A 14,714-nucleotide genomic window follows, 5' to 3' on the forward strand; every position below is an offset into this window, starting at 1 on the left:
CTCACAGCAACCTTAAACTCTTAGGTTTAAACGATTCTCTTGCCTCAGCCTCCCAAATAGCTGGAACTACAGGCACCTACCACAATGCCTGGCTATTTTTTCGTTGTAGTTGTCACTGTTGTTTAGCAGGCCCAGGCCGGGTTTGAACCCGCCAGCCTCACTGTATGTGGCTGGCGCCTTAACCTCTGTGCTACGCCGAGGCTAAATTGAGGATCTTGAGATGAAGATCATCTGGATTTTGTGAGGCAAGGTGGCAAAAGGTCATCACAAGTGTCGTAAAGGAGACAGGGAGGTAACACAGACACACAGAAAACAAGGCAAGGAGAAGATGAAGCAGAGAGAGAAAGAGATGTTGCCCCCAGCTAAGGGAGGCAGCAGCCCCCGGGGGTTGGAAGAGGCACCTTTCCCAGAGGCTCCAAAGAGAGTAGAGCCCTGCTGACACCTTGATTTTGGACTTCTGATCTGCAGAACTGAGAGGACACATTTCTACTCTGTAAGCCTCCCCAGTTTGTGGTAACTTGTTATAGTATTCACAAGAAACTAATACACCTGATGTGGACAGATCATAGCCCGGAGCCTTCCCCAACTGCTGTTAAATTCACCAACCTGGAATTCTGAAACCAAACCCCACAATATTGGGGTACCACCAGGTAAGTGCAGCCAGGGACAGACTCTCACTCCCAATTGTCCCAGGAAACAAGATGAAAAGAAACTAAGGAGTCCACTTGGAAAGCCAGAAGACCCTGGTGCCTCTACACCCCTTCCCCACCAGCAGGAATAAGGAGTAAGGACCCCATTTCTGTGGGGCATCTCTCCTGCAGGGCCCCTGAAGATAACCATTGCTTTGTATGGTTCAAGCCTGGGGACAGCTCGCCTCCCCCTCGAAATACGCCCACCTGGGGTTGGCTCAAACTCCTTCTTGTCTGATGCTGCAGAGAGTGGTGGAAAGCTACAGAGAATGGACAAAACACATGGACCATCTGTTCCTCTTCTGTGTTTTGTGAATTTATTTTCAAATGTTAAGCATTTGATAGCAGCCATCAGGCATCATCTCAAAACCTACCATTTGGGTAAAGACGTTCTTTTAAAAATCTATGAGAATCACTCATAGACCAGTGATTCTCCAGGTTTTGGAATAGGGGGTGAGTTGTATTTTGAAACATCTTCAAATATTATCATATAATTTTATAATTGGAAAAGGAAAATAAAATGTCTTGTTTCTATAATACAGACTTCAGGAAGGAAAGCTTGACAAACTCTTGCTAGAAGAGCTGTGTAGAAAATGGAGAGATTTCTTAATCAAGAGAGAATCAACACTTTAGGGGCTTAGTGGAATCTTCTGGTCATGGTAAGTTTTTTATGTTTTTCAAGAAGGGATACAGGTAATATATGTCTGTAGTGTGTAACACCTTTAGTATAGGGACATGTCATCTCAAGTCAAGATGACTGGGAAGTGAGTACAATTGACAGTTTATAGTCACCTAGGAAGGCATGTGTCTCTGGTTGTCAAGATGAGCAGAATGCCCCAACTTCTGGGGATGGGTTTGTCCTTTCTGCCCTGCAGCTCAGAGGCTCATTTGGGCAGGTTCCATGGTAGGAAGAGATCCTTACTCCAAGTTCAATGGATTCTAACAGGAGCTTCTATTCTGGGTAGGACTATCTTTGTCCATGAGGGATGAGTCTGGGAATGTTGAGGCAAGAGGGAAAATTTGGTGGTTAATTCCTGAAGTTATTCCCCCTGGGCATCCACAACTAAGGCCTCTTAACCAACATGACAATGAAAACTGGAGATGCACCCCCTGGAACATGTGTCCATTTTATTTATACAACTGCAGAAAGCTTTGCCTGAGTAGGAATAAAGAGACTGTTCTAGAGCAGTGGTCTCCAACGTTTTTGGCACCAGACAATTTTTCCATGTCTGGAGGGGGTAGTATGGTTTGGATATGAGTCTGTAAGCAATTGATTTATGATGGTGTCTGTGCAGTCAGACCTCTCTGCTAATGGTAATCTGTATTTGCAGTCGCTCCCTAGTGCTGGCATCACAGCCTCAGCCCCACCTCGGATCATCAGGCATTAGAGTCTCATAAAGAGGGTACACCCTAGATCCGTCATACTCACAGTTTCCAGGAAGGTTTGCACTCTTGTGAGAATCTGATGCTGATGCTGATCTGACCGGAGGTGGAGCTCAGGTGGTGATGCCAGTGATGGGGAGCAGCTGTAAATCCAGATGATCTGCTGGCTTGCTCACCCCACCTCTTGCTGTGCGGCCCAGATTCCCAATAGACCATGCACAGAGGTTCTGCGCCCCAGGGGGTTGGGGACCACAGTTCTAGAGCAGGCATCCTCAAACTATGGCCCGCGGGCCACGTGCAGCCCGCTGAGGACATTTATCCAGCCCACCAGGTGTTTTTGCCGCCGCTGCCTGTCCTGCTTAGCAGCTGACTTGTCCCGGGGCCCGCAGTCCGGCCCTCCAACGGTCTGAGGGACAGCGAACTGGCCCCCTGTTTAAAAAGTTTGAGGACCCCTGCTCTAGAGTATAGTGCAGCGATGAGAGCCAGGATTTTGATCCAGGGTCTTCAACTCCATGCTAATAATCTTGAGATGCTACTTAACCCTTCCTTATCTTCTCATCCTTAAAATGGGACCATGATAATACTTCTCCTTTAAGACTGTTGTGGAGATTGAGATTGTTCCTGGAACATAGAATGTTCTGTGTTGTGTTAGTTGTTATTTTCATTATTACAGGAGCTAGGCAGGTAAGGTAAATGTGAAAAGCATTCCATGAATGAAAAAAAAATTGGAGTATTGTGAACCAGGGTTTTTTTTTTTTTTTTTTGGTAGAGTGTCGTGGCATCATAGCTCACAGCAACATCAAACTCTTGGGCTCAAGTGATTCTCTTGCCTCAGCCTCCTAAGTAGCTGGGACTATAGGCAACTGCTATAATGCCCAGCTATTTTTAAAGATGAGGTCTTGCTCAGGCTCTGGCTAGTCTAGAACCTGTGAGCTCAGGCAATCCACCCACCTTGGCCTCCCAAGTGCTGGGATTATAGGCGTGAGCCGCCGTGCCCAGCCTGAACCAGGAGATCTTGACATGGGGAATATCTGTCCTGTCTAAAGTGAGCAGCCACTGCTGTATCTCTTCCAAGTGACAGTCTTCAAGAATACAGCACAACAATGCCATATTTTCCCATTCCTCAAGAGAAAGAGAAGCTGGGAAACCAGAATTTTATGTGAAATGTCCTGATTTTAAAACCTGAACCATTGGCCTGGCACAGTGGTTCATGCCTATAGTTCCAGCTACTTGGGAGGTTGAGGCAGTCAGGATCTCTTGAATTCCTAAGCCTGGGCAGTGTAGCGAGACCCCATATGTGCAATAAAAAATAATGTGCCATGAATTCTAATTTTTTTAAATGCTAGGCTGTTCCAATCAAATATTTCTATTGTATGTACCTTTCAGGTAAGCTGCCAGCTTAAAGCCTCTAATTTACAAGATCAATAGACATGCATTTTCAACTCTTTAAAAATAATTCTAAGGGTATTTAGGGTCATTCCACCTGCAGATATATCAACTAGATATTATAATTTGTAATACAATAATTTAACACTTAGTGTCAAGCCCTATTCTTAGGGCTTTGCCATAATAACTCAGTTAATCCTCATAACAACCTATGAAGTAGACACTTTTGCTTTTGCTGTTTTACAGCTGAGGAAACTGAAGCTCAGAGAGGTTAAGTAACTTGCCCAAGATAAAACAGCAGGTGGTAGAGCGAGACTATCAAAGCAAGCTACTAAAAAAAGGTTTGTTATAAATCAATTTTTTTATAAAACCACACAGAGCTGTCACTAAAATGTGTATTTACAAGGGTGCGCATGCTGAGTGATGTTGGGATTACCAGGACCACAACAGAGTCTAAGCAATCAGAACTCAGCAAAGCTTTGGCACGCACACAGAGTGGCTTCTGTTCACCAGAATTAAGGACTTGACCACTGAACTCATACGTAGTTAATGTGGCACTATATTAAACACATAGATGATGACTAACCCTTACCACGTGCCATTCATTGTTCTAAAGACGCTATAAATATCAATTTACTTAATCCCAGTGAGGCAGATACTATTTCTATCATCCCTGTTTTATGTGGAAATTCTACTACAGGGAGGTAGAGCCATTTGCTCCATTTGCCTAAGACCACACAGCTGCTAACAAGGCAGGATTTGAATGAGAACAGTCTAGATCCTGAGTCTATGCACTTAACAGTTACACTTTGCTCATGAATCAGTCGAGAACATCAATCATGTGTGGCTATATCCAGTGCTAAAACACTTACGAGCAAGAGAGGATGTAACAGAGAAAGAGAGATTTTGAATTAAGTTACAGATAAAACTGAGCATTGGTCAAGGGGAGGGGTTAAAGCCATTTGCTTTATAATGATGACGATCACTCTCTTCTTGAGTTATTTCTAGGTATCCACCAGTGTTCAGTTCATTTTAGCCTTACACAAACTCTAACAGCTGGATGTTATCATCAAACCCATTCACAGATGAAAGGCTGAGTCTTGGAAATGCTGAACAACTTGATGAAGGTTGTATAGCTGGTAAATGGCCAAGCCAAGGCCTGATTGCAGGTCTATCAGACCCTAAAGCTTGGGTGCTTAGTTTGTTTCTTCCAGAATGGCTTCCGCTAAGGTATGTGTAATAATTGAGAAAAGGGATTAATTGCAGCTCAGCCATGAAATAAAATTCCAGAGAGTTTCCAAAGAGAAGACCACATGACCAGGCAGTGCCTAAAGAGTCAAGATCTAGGATTGGGCCTTACCAAGATGTCTCTGTGACACCTCACAGGCAGGCACCCACCCTGCACCCTGAGATAAGAGGACCATGTAGCCCTCCCCGTCCATGCTAAATATAAGGGGTGTCCTTCTCCCTTGTTCCCTCCTGGAACCCAATACCTGACCAGAAATTAGGCTTTCTTATGATTACAAGTGACAAAACCCACCTCAAACTGAAGTAATTTAAAGTGGGGGGAGGTTCATTTATTTGTGTGGGTAACTAAAGAAGGAACACAAGTTGTTCTGGCTTAAAGTACAAATCAGAATGCCCATACAATATCAGAAAGCTTGTCCCTCTTCACCTTCATCTAATTTTCTCCATGGCTTCATCTTCTTGGTGACTCCCAGCAGCTCCAACCACTGTCCCCAGGGTTTAGGAGAAGTTATTTGTTCCAGTAGTTCAATAAATGTCCTGAGACTGAGTTTTACTGCCTCTACTTGAATAGTCTTCTCTAACTTACATTACATCAGGCAGGAGGAGTAATACCAGACTTGCCAAATTTAGGTCACAGGCTTACCCCTGGAGTAGGGTGGTGGTGAGAAATGGGAGACCGACCAGAGGAAAATGATGATGTAGTCAAAAGGGGAAATCGGTTCTGGGAGGACAGAATGATGAGCGTCTTCTAAAAGATCAGCATGTAAAGCCAACTTTCTCTGAATGCTAAGGTTGTAGGGATAACCCCATGTAGTCCTTGCTGTGTCTTCCTATTTACCCTTATTGGAAGGTACTCAAGACCTCTAAAGCTTATTTTTTTTAAAAGACAGTAAATGTATTTAATAGCAGAGGTAGTAGAAATGTCCCCATCTGGAAAGAGAACACCAATATTCCTTTGTTATATATATTATCCATCCCTCATTCTTGCTCACTGTGGTTCAGGTGAGGCTAACCCTACCCAAGGCTTCAAGCGTAAGGCTGTGACCTAAGCCCGTCTTATGCTTTTGACCATAATTATTGGTTCTGAGATGATTATGTGATTCAATTCTTGCCAGAGTCAGCATGCCCTGGGCATTAAAAATATAAATTAAAAAAAGAACTATTGGGAAATAAAAGTTCTGTATTTATAACTGGGGTCTATGACAGGGTAAGCTGTGGGCTGTGAGATGCTAGAAACCACTCTGCCACTATAAAGATAGAGCTGGCCTGAAAATGGCACAGCATAGAAGAAACCAGTGCTGAGAGATGGAATTTGAGCCCCTGAATTCAGGCCTGCCTGAACTTTACGGTTACTTGAGCCAATCGATCACCATCATTTTTTTTCCCTTGAACTAAACCAATTTGAAGTGTATTTTATGTCACGCTCAACTGAAAAACACCTAACTGCAATTACCTGGATTCAAATACCAGCTCTGCCATGTTTACAAACCATGTCATTTTGGGTAAGTCAGTTCGTTCCTATAACCCTTAATTGCCTTCTCTAGGAGGTGGAAATTTCTCCCTTGTGTGGTTTCCAGGATAGTAATTGAGGTTATAGCTGATTAATACATAGCACAGTGCATACATGTAAGTCTGAAATCGTGTGGGAGGAGGGAAAGCAAATAGGATGCAAACCAAACTGGATGTCTTATCAGAGCCAGGAAAATATTTGATGTAGATGCTGAGAGCAGGCTGGACACAGAATGTTGGGGATCACTGGAGAGAAAATGCCCAGTTAGAAAGCTTTCAAAAATGTAGAATTTAAAATCTCTGTGAGGGACAAAGAAGATAAGCTCCAGGCTGCTAGCTCAGAAACCCTGCAAAGCGATTGCAACATTTATGTTTCAGGCGAGACCACAGCTGTCAGCCGTGAGGCACAGTTGCCCAATTCTGGGTGTTCCTTGAGTTGGGGTTCTGGAGAAAGGAAGCTGTATGATGTCCCCTATCCCTTCCCCCTACCTTGACACCCTCTCGCTCCTAAAGCAAGAGAATCGAAGGGCCTTTGAGTCCACGGCTCTCCTTTAATTTCAAAACTGAACATGACCACTCTTTATTTTTAATCTTCTCTTCCCTTAGTCTATGCCTTCAAGCAGCTTTTCTGGGGAGAGAGTGTTTGCGCCCACACTGGCAGATCTGAGTCCCTGGCCACACGCCGGCTGCGACGGGGCTGTTGCCATGCCCACCCACCCCAGCAGCCTGGAACCCAGCCTGTAGAGGGGCTCGTTGGAGAGCTGTAAGCACTGGGAAGAGAGTGGAAGTTGAGTCCCCCAGGCAACCCAGGTAAGGACAAGGTGCCCTCCAAGCATGCTTACTCTTTTGAAATGAACATGCCTTCTGTCTGGTGCAAGCACCTGTAACAGTAAAGGACTTGGGGGAGAAGGTGGAGCATACAACAATCATCACCATATAGTGAGATCTCCCGCCACGTGCTGGCACTCTGCATCCACTCTATAGAGAAGAAAGCTTCTCAGAGAGGTCAAGGAACTTGCCTAGAGCCAGGAAGCCAAAAGGTGATGGAGAAAGCATGTGAATCTAGCTGGCTGTAAATCCAGAACCACAACTTAATCACCATATTACAGTGCCTACCAGGAGACAGAATGTATTGATAAACTGACATCAGCATTCCGGGTCATTCGATAGTTTTATTTATTTTTATTTTTATTTTATTTATCTGTTTATTTTAAAAAAGGGTCTCACTATGTTGCCCTCGGTAGAGTGCCATGGTGTCACAGCTCACAGCAACCTCCAACTCTTGGGCTTAAGCAATTCTCTTGCCTCAGCTTCCCAAGTATATTTATTATTACTGATTATTAAAGAATCATTTCATCCATCCATCAATTTTCTCTCAATTTGATGTGTCCAGAGGCACACAGCTATGATGGTCTTAAGACATGTCCAGTTCTTTGACACTTCTCCCATCACAGGGTAGACACTAACTCTTCCTTTCCTTGAGTATGGGTTGGCTTCTAATGAATACAATGTGGCAGAAGTAATGCCTTATGATTTTGAAGTTGTTAGAAAAAACTATGGTTTCCATCTGGCTCCATGCCTTGCTATACTCATTCTTGGAACCTAAATATCATGCTGTAAGAAAGCCCACCCAGGCCAAATAGAAGCCATGGATAGGTGGTTGGTTGGATAACCCCTGCTGAGGTCTCAGCCAACAGCCAAAACCAACCATGAGATGAGCAAGTATGGAAGTCCTTGAGGTGACTCTACACTCAGCCACCATCTAACTGTGACCAAGGGAGGGAATCTATGCAAGAACCACATAGCTAATCTTAGCCAATTTCTACAACCATGAGAGATGATAATAAATGAATGCCATTAGGAACAGTTAGTGTGAATTGGTTTCTATAAGAAATGATCACTCCTTGGACCTCGGCAAAAATTAAATTAAATTAAAAATTAGCCGCTTGACTTATCTGATTTGACTCCAAAATGAATAGACTCCTACAAAGCTTCATCTGGGCAACTTTCCACCTACATTTCTGAGAGTGCTTTTACATTTAAATGATCAGGAAGATGAGGATGTTAATTCATGCCACTCTACTTCTTGAGAGCTTTATATGTGCCATGCGAAAAGGGAAGGTAGTTACCTATATTATTTTATTTTTTTGCTCAAAACAATCCTATGGTATTGTCATTTTCTTCAGGTTTGAAACTGAACTCAAGGAGTTAAATTGTCCAGAGGCACACAGGTAGGATACAGCAAGGGCATGGCTTTTATATTTTTTATAGGGCCATTGACTCAACATGTAATTATGGAGCTGCTACAATGTGCCACTTGCTAAGCCAGGCCCTAAGAACAAGAAGGATGGGATTTTTGCATTTATACTCCAGGATAGCGAATAAGTGATAAGAAAACAAACAAATAAGTAAAAAATGTCTTAGTCTACTTGGGCTGCTATGACAAAATACCACAGACTGGCTAGCTTCAACAGGAGAAATTTATTTTCACACAGTTCTGGAGGCTGGGAAGTCCAAGACCAGGTGCCGGCTAATTCAGATCTCCAGTGAGGGCTCTCTTGGCTCACAGATGCCACCTGCTTGCTGAGCTCTCACTGGGGGAGGGGAAGAGAGAGCTTATCTCTTTTTCTTTACTTATAAATACATTGACCTCATCATGGGGCCTCCCCTTCATGACCTCATCTAAATCTAATGACTGCCTAAAGTCCCCCCTCTAACTATCATCACATTGAGAACAGGGGCTTCAACATCAGAACTTTGGGAGAACACAGACATTCAGTCCTTACCAATCAAAACAACACCACTGATCACAATCGCTGCTGGGAGAAAAGAAGTGATGAGATTCATGGTAATTAAGGAGCTGTCTTCAATCCAGTGGTTGGCCACAGCCTCTCTGAGGAATAGCCTTATCATGATGAGAAAGCCACACAATGTGATCCTGGAGAAAGAATATCTTAAATATCAAAGAATATCTTGGGCAACAGAAACAAAATCAGGGTTTGGAGAAGGGCTTCAAGGAGCAAAAAGTAGGTACCTTCAAGGAGCAAAAGGGCTAACAGAGAACTAAACAAGAAAAATGTGAAGCTTTTTTTATAGGGTGGTATCATTTCTAGCTGTTCCATGCACCAAAACAAGGGTGAGAAGAATGGACTGGGAGACTCCACTCAGTGTCACCCAAGAAATATACAACTGTGCTCTATAACCCCTGAGTGCAACTGAACACACAACTCCTGGGATTCAGAATTTGAGCTGGTCTGTGTGATCATGCAATATGATCCAGAAGTGATGATCAGTCTACTCCAGCAACAGGAGGTGGGCAAGCCAGTACCCAAAAGACCCAGGTTTTTAGTTCAAGAGGAGAGAGTGATCAGGGGACATGGCAAAAAGAGGGCAGCCATCATAGTTTCCATTAATGAAAAGAAGAAAAGCAAATTAAATAAAGCAAGCTTCCACAATTCAAGAAGTTAGAGAAGAAAGTGAAAATACAGTGGAAAAACTCTATGCTAGCTGACTTGAAAATCGTGATGAAATTAATGCGTTTCTCGAAAATAATTACTAAAATCTCTTTAAGGTATAATATAATCTTAAATAAAGAAGCATAGTGATTAAGACGGTAGGCTCTACCCACAGATGGAGATAGATTCAAATCTACTTTCCACCACGTACTAGCTTTGTGAACTTGGGCAATAATTTCTTTTCTTATGAAATAGGGATAAAACAGTCCCTATCTAGAAACATACATAACTAGAAGTGTGCAGAACATACACAAAGACATAACAAAGCTCATCAAGGGAATTTAAAATAATATCAGATAAATGGAATTGAAGAATGATTGCTTAATAATCTTAATTCTTCCTAAATAAATGTATGGTATTGATTCAATTCTAATAAAAATACCCATCAATTCATTTCATTTTTGTTATATTTAATTTCCTTTGATGAGAAGGAGAAGAATTTGACAAGTGATTCTAAAACTCATCTAGAAGAATGAATGGACAAAACAGCCAAGAACAATTTGAAAATGAAGAATAATTAGGGAATACTCTGAAGTAGGTATTAAAATGGACTATAACATTTCAGAGATTAAAAAACATGGCATATAGATACTATAAGATAGATCAATATGGTAAATAGTATAACATAAATCAGTATGATCTATGGATCTGAGGACTGTTTTACAATAATTTCAACTTAGTCAATGGGATAAGATAGATAGGTCCAAGACAATCTTTAATGTATCTGAATTTATTAAATAATAACAGTGGGCATACAAGTCAGTGGAGAAAGATGTAATGTTCAAGAATAATGTTTCAATAAATGATGGTAGGACAATTGATTCACATTTGGGAGAAATAAATAAAGGAAAATTAAATCCTCATCTCACCCTCTACATACATCAATGTAAATTCCAGATTGATTAAAGAGTATAAAGTAAATTAAAAGTTAATGAAAACTAATAAACAATCTTGACAGAGTCCTGGTACCTTGACTGCATCTAACACAGGCATCTAACATCTAACTATTCCTCTGCCATTTCTGTACAGGAAATTGTAGAAGGCTGCCATCCATATATTTGAAACTTTGACATATTTATATTCAATATGGCCTGGATGGGATGAGACAAAACTCAAAAATGGATATTTGGTGGGTGTTGGGGATCAATAAAAAAGAAATACAGGTTTCCTTAATCCAATCAAGAAGAAGAAGCGAGAACATGCACTTCAAAAGAAAAGTCAAAATTAAAGTTAAAGAGAAGAAATTAAATATATAAGAGTATATTATGTATAACTTCATGCTGGTACATTAAAAGTTTTGATGAAGTAGATTACTTTATAAGAAAACATATAGGGACAAAAAACAATGATCCTAAAAGAAAAATTTTAAAATCTGAGTAAGGTACAGAATCACCCCAAATTATTCAGAGAATAGCAGTGGGCCCAGGTGATTTCATAGATGAAATCATAATGTGATTTGGACCAAGTGATGGTGATTGTTGGAATCTATACTTTATGTCTTACACATGAGACATCCAGGGGTCCCTTTGGAGCCAGGCAGATGAGTTAGGAGTGTCACACGCAGAAGATTATAGGGAAGCCTGGGGACTGTGGTAAACTGGGCATGCTTCATCAAAGGGGGAAGATGCTACTCTCCTCCAACCAACTGCTGGCAGAATGTGGGCCCACATTCAACTCAGTTCAGTGCAAACTGTAAAACCAGGAGGGCAAACCAAAACATCAGCCGACTAGGAAGAACTGATGAGCTACCAGTTTGCAAATTCTCCTGGAGATGCTAAACATGCAGAAGGATTTAGGGAAGGCTAACCCCCATAACATCACCTGGAATCATTTCTGAAATTGTTTCTCAGAAGAGATGATGACCCTACTCAGTCCTTTGAGGTGGGACATTTTGCTGCATAACTTTGGGTCAGAACTGAGGTGAGCCAACTGGGTACCATAAAATAAAGATTTTTATCTTTTAGCTCAATCCGAGCACCTCTCCAGTTATGGTAAAGTAAGGCTGGTCTATTCTGAGCAAACGATTCATTCATTCATTTATTCAACAAATATTTATCAAGCACCTGCTATGTTGTCATGTGCTAGAGCAATGAACAAAATAGAAAATTTCACTGCCCTTATGGAACTTTATGTTCTAGAGATTGTCAAAATGAATAATGGGCAGAACCCAGGGGCTTCTGATCATTTTCAATGTCAGGAAATTTACTTTCATAATTAGGACTCACTTGCAGGCATCCAAAAGCCCAATGTGGAAACCATCTGATGTCTGGGACTTGCTTCAGAATAATACAGCAGGGAAGGCCAGTTAATAGGGCACAGAGATGAAACAAGTTTGGCCATGAGACAATAACTTTTGCAGCCATTGATGGGTACAAGGGCATTCATTTGTTTTACTTTTCTGCCAACTTTCATCCATGTTTGGAAGTTTTTCATAACAAAAAGATTTTTAAAATTCAACTCAGTTAAAAATAAAACTACAACTTCTCATTCAATTCATAGCCTTTCTCTTTGTCCATTCCCAGCCTGGCCATGAGTGGAGAGCCTTCAACAGTGGGAAAGGGAGGAGGCTGGGATGGTCTCTCCTTCCCCTTCTTCTCCTGTTTCTAGCTCTTCTGGGGCCGAGATGGGGGTGGAGTGCCTGGGTGTGCTAGAGGGTGAGAGGTGAAAGTCTTACTTAAATGGTGCCATTGGTGCTTCTATAATAAATAAATAAATTGTCTGCTGCTGCTCTCTGCATGCCAGCATCTAAATGTTCTCTTATGGGCAAAGCCACATGAAGAGAGCTTAGTTACTTTCCTCAGTATTCACGTGGTACTAAGGGCATCTTTGCCACACCATAGCCTGGGAGTGGAGGCTCCCTCCTGGTGCCCTCTCTCCCCACCCTGTAATGCTACCACAGTTAACCAGGTGGGATGCAGGCACCAGTCTCTATGTTCAGGTGTTCATGTGTGCCCCAAACACCAGATAACACTCTGCCAGTTTCTCCCTGGCACTCCCACATGGTACTCTACTCAACTCACTGCTCTGTTGTAGGTGCCAACCTAGTCTCCACAGCGCAGCAGGCACCAGCCAAGGAGTGAGATGTTGATAACTTTGTAAGTCCCCAATCCCTCCAACAAGCCGAGCAGGCTTGGCTTGATGAGAAAAGCCACCCCCTCCTCCTCCTCCAAGGGGATGGGATAAGAAAAATGTAAAGCACCTTCCTCCCCCAGACATTCCCCCATCTCATTGGACTCGAGTTTTCAGTCCATGTGGTCTAGATGAGAGTTGTCAAAAGGAGGATGACAAGACTTGTTTGGTCATCTCTTCCTAGGCTCTGGAGAGTCATGTGGTAGCTCTTTAGCTCTGGATATTGGACTATTTCATGCTTATTGTTTTCAACTTTGAGGCTTTGGACAGCGTTCCAAGCTGACAAGAAAATCCCCAAATTGCTTCCTATTTCACTGATTTTAGGAAGGTTTCCAAAGTGGTTTTTAAGCCTCTTAGTTGTCTATTGAGGTGTTTATCTCATCTCTCAATAAAGACACCTTTTGAATCTCTAATTGCCTCTTGGGTCATTTTGTTTTCCGAGTGCATAAGTCTCAAGGAAACTGATTAACAACGTAATAGTCAGCCGTTTGTTATTCTGAGAGTGGCAGATCAAAACAAATCTCATTAAGAGTCAGCTTCTTTAGCATCATAGTTTTATTTATAGCTGTAGTTGACATTTATTGAGCACTTGATATGTGCCAGGCACTGTGTCAAGCTCTTACGTGTATTGTCATGTGTATTCCTCATTATACAGTAAGGAGGTCCTGTTGACTGAAGATGTTACTATCTTTATTTTATGAGGAGTGTGAAGGTCACACCACAAGTGATGCAATTAGGATTTGAACCCAAGTTTCTCTAGCTCCAAACCCATTCTCTCTACCAGTACTGTCTTCCATGTATTATGTACAGTGTTTGGTATTTCCATAGGTCCAAGCTTTTCTCCCCAAATCTGTTCTGGATTAAAAGTGAACAAAGGTTCTTTCTCCTGGTTCTCTCAGAGAAGCACGTCCTGGACACAGTTTAGGGGGATCGCTACTCTGAGATCGGTTTTTGGAAAAAGGTCAGTTTCATGTCCCACACCCATACCTCAACCCGGGACATGGGGAGAAGAACAAATGTCCCAGGGAAACTTGGGGCCAAAGGTATTTGCTATTTTTTTGCTATCTTCTGGGTCTCCACTATAATTTCTACATCATGGGACACAGCCAAGCTAGTGATGTGGCACTGAAAAAATGCAAACTTTATCACATCACTCCTTGCTTAAAAATTCTAAATGTTCCCCGGGGTCCTTAGGGAAAAAAAATCACATTTCTTAACATCCAAGATGTCAATCAATACAGTATCTTCAGTCCAAGTTAACGCCACAGCCTCCTAATTCATCTCCTAGCTTTCACTCTTTCCACGTTGAGCCCATTTATCTCCTCGGTGGCTAAAGTGAAATTTACAAACCGTGAGTCTGATCCTGTTATTCTCCTGCTTGAAATCTTGCAATGGCTTCATGCTGTGAAAGAATAACACCCAAGCTCTGTCTACCTGGGTCAGCTATGTCTACATTATCTGGTCCCAGCCCACCTCTTTGACCTTGTTCTCTACCATTTTTTCCTCTTGTGTACAATATACCACATTATTTTTTATGTCCTTCAACAGGCCATATTCCTGGTCCTTATGCTGGGGACACTTTCCCTAGATCCTCTCAGAGCTGACTCCTCCTCCACCATTGACTTTTCTCAACTCAGAAGTCACCTCCTCAGAATGTCCTCCCTAACCATGCTATCTAAAGCGGTCCTTTTTCTACCACCAGCATTGGTCATATCTTATCATGTTATTCAATTTTAATTTTTTCACAATATTTATCACTACCTGCATATTTTTTTGATTTGGTTAGTTACATGTTTACTGGTTATCTCTCGCACCTAAAATATAAGTTGTTGCAAGCCAGGTAGTCTGTCTATCT

Source organism: Otolemur garnettii, unplaced genomic scaffold (genome assembly GCF_000181295.1).
Source record: "Otolemur garnettii isolate 467f Iridium unplaced genomic scaffold, OtoGar3 scaffold00096, whole genome shotgun sequence".
NCBI lineage: Eukaryota > Metazoa > Chordata > Mammalia > Primates > Galagidae > Otolemur > Otolemur garnettii.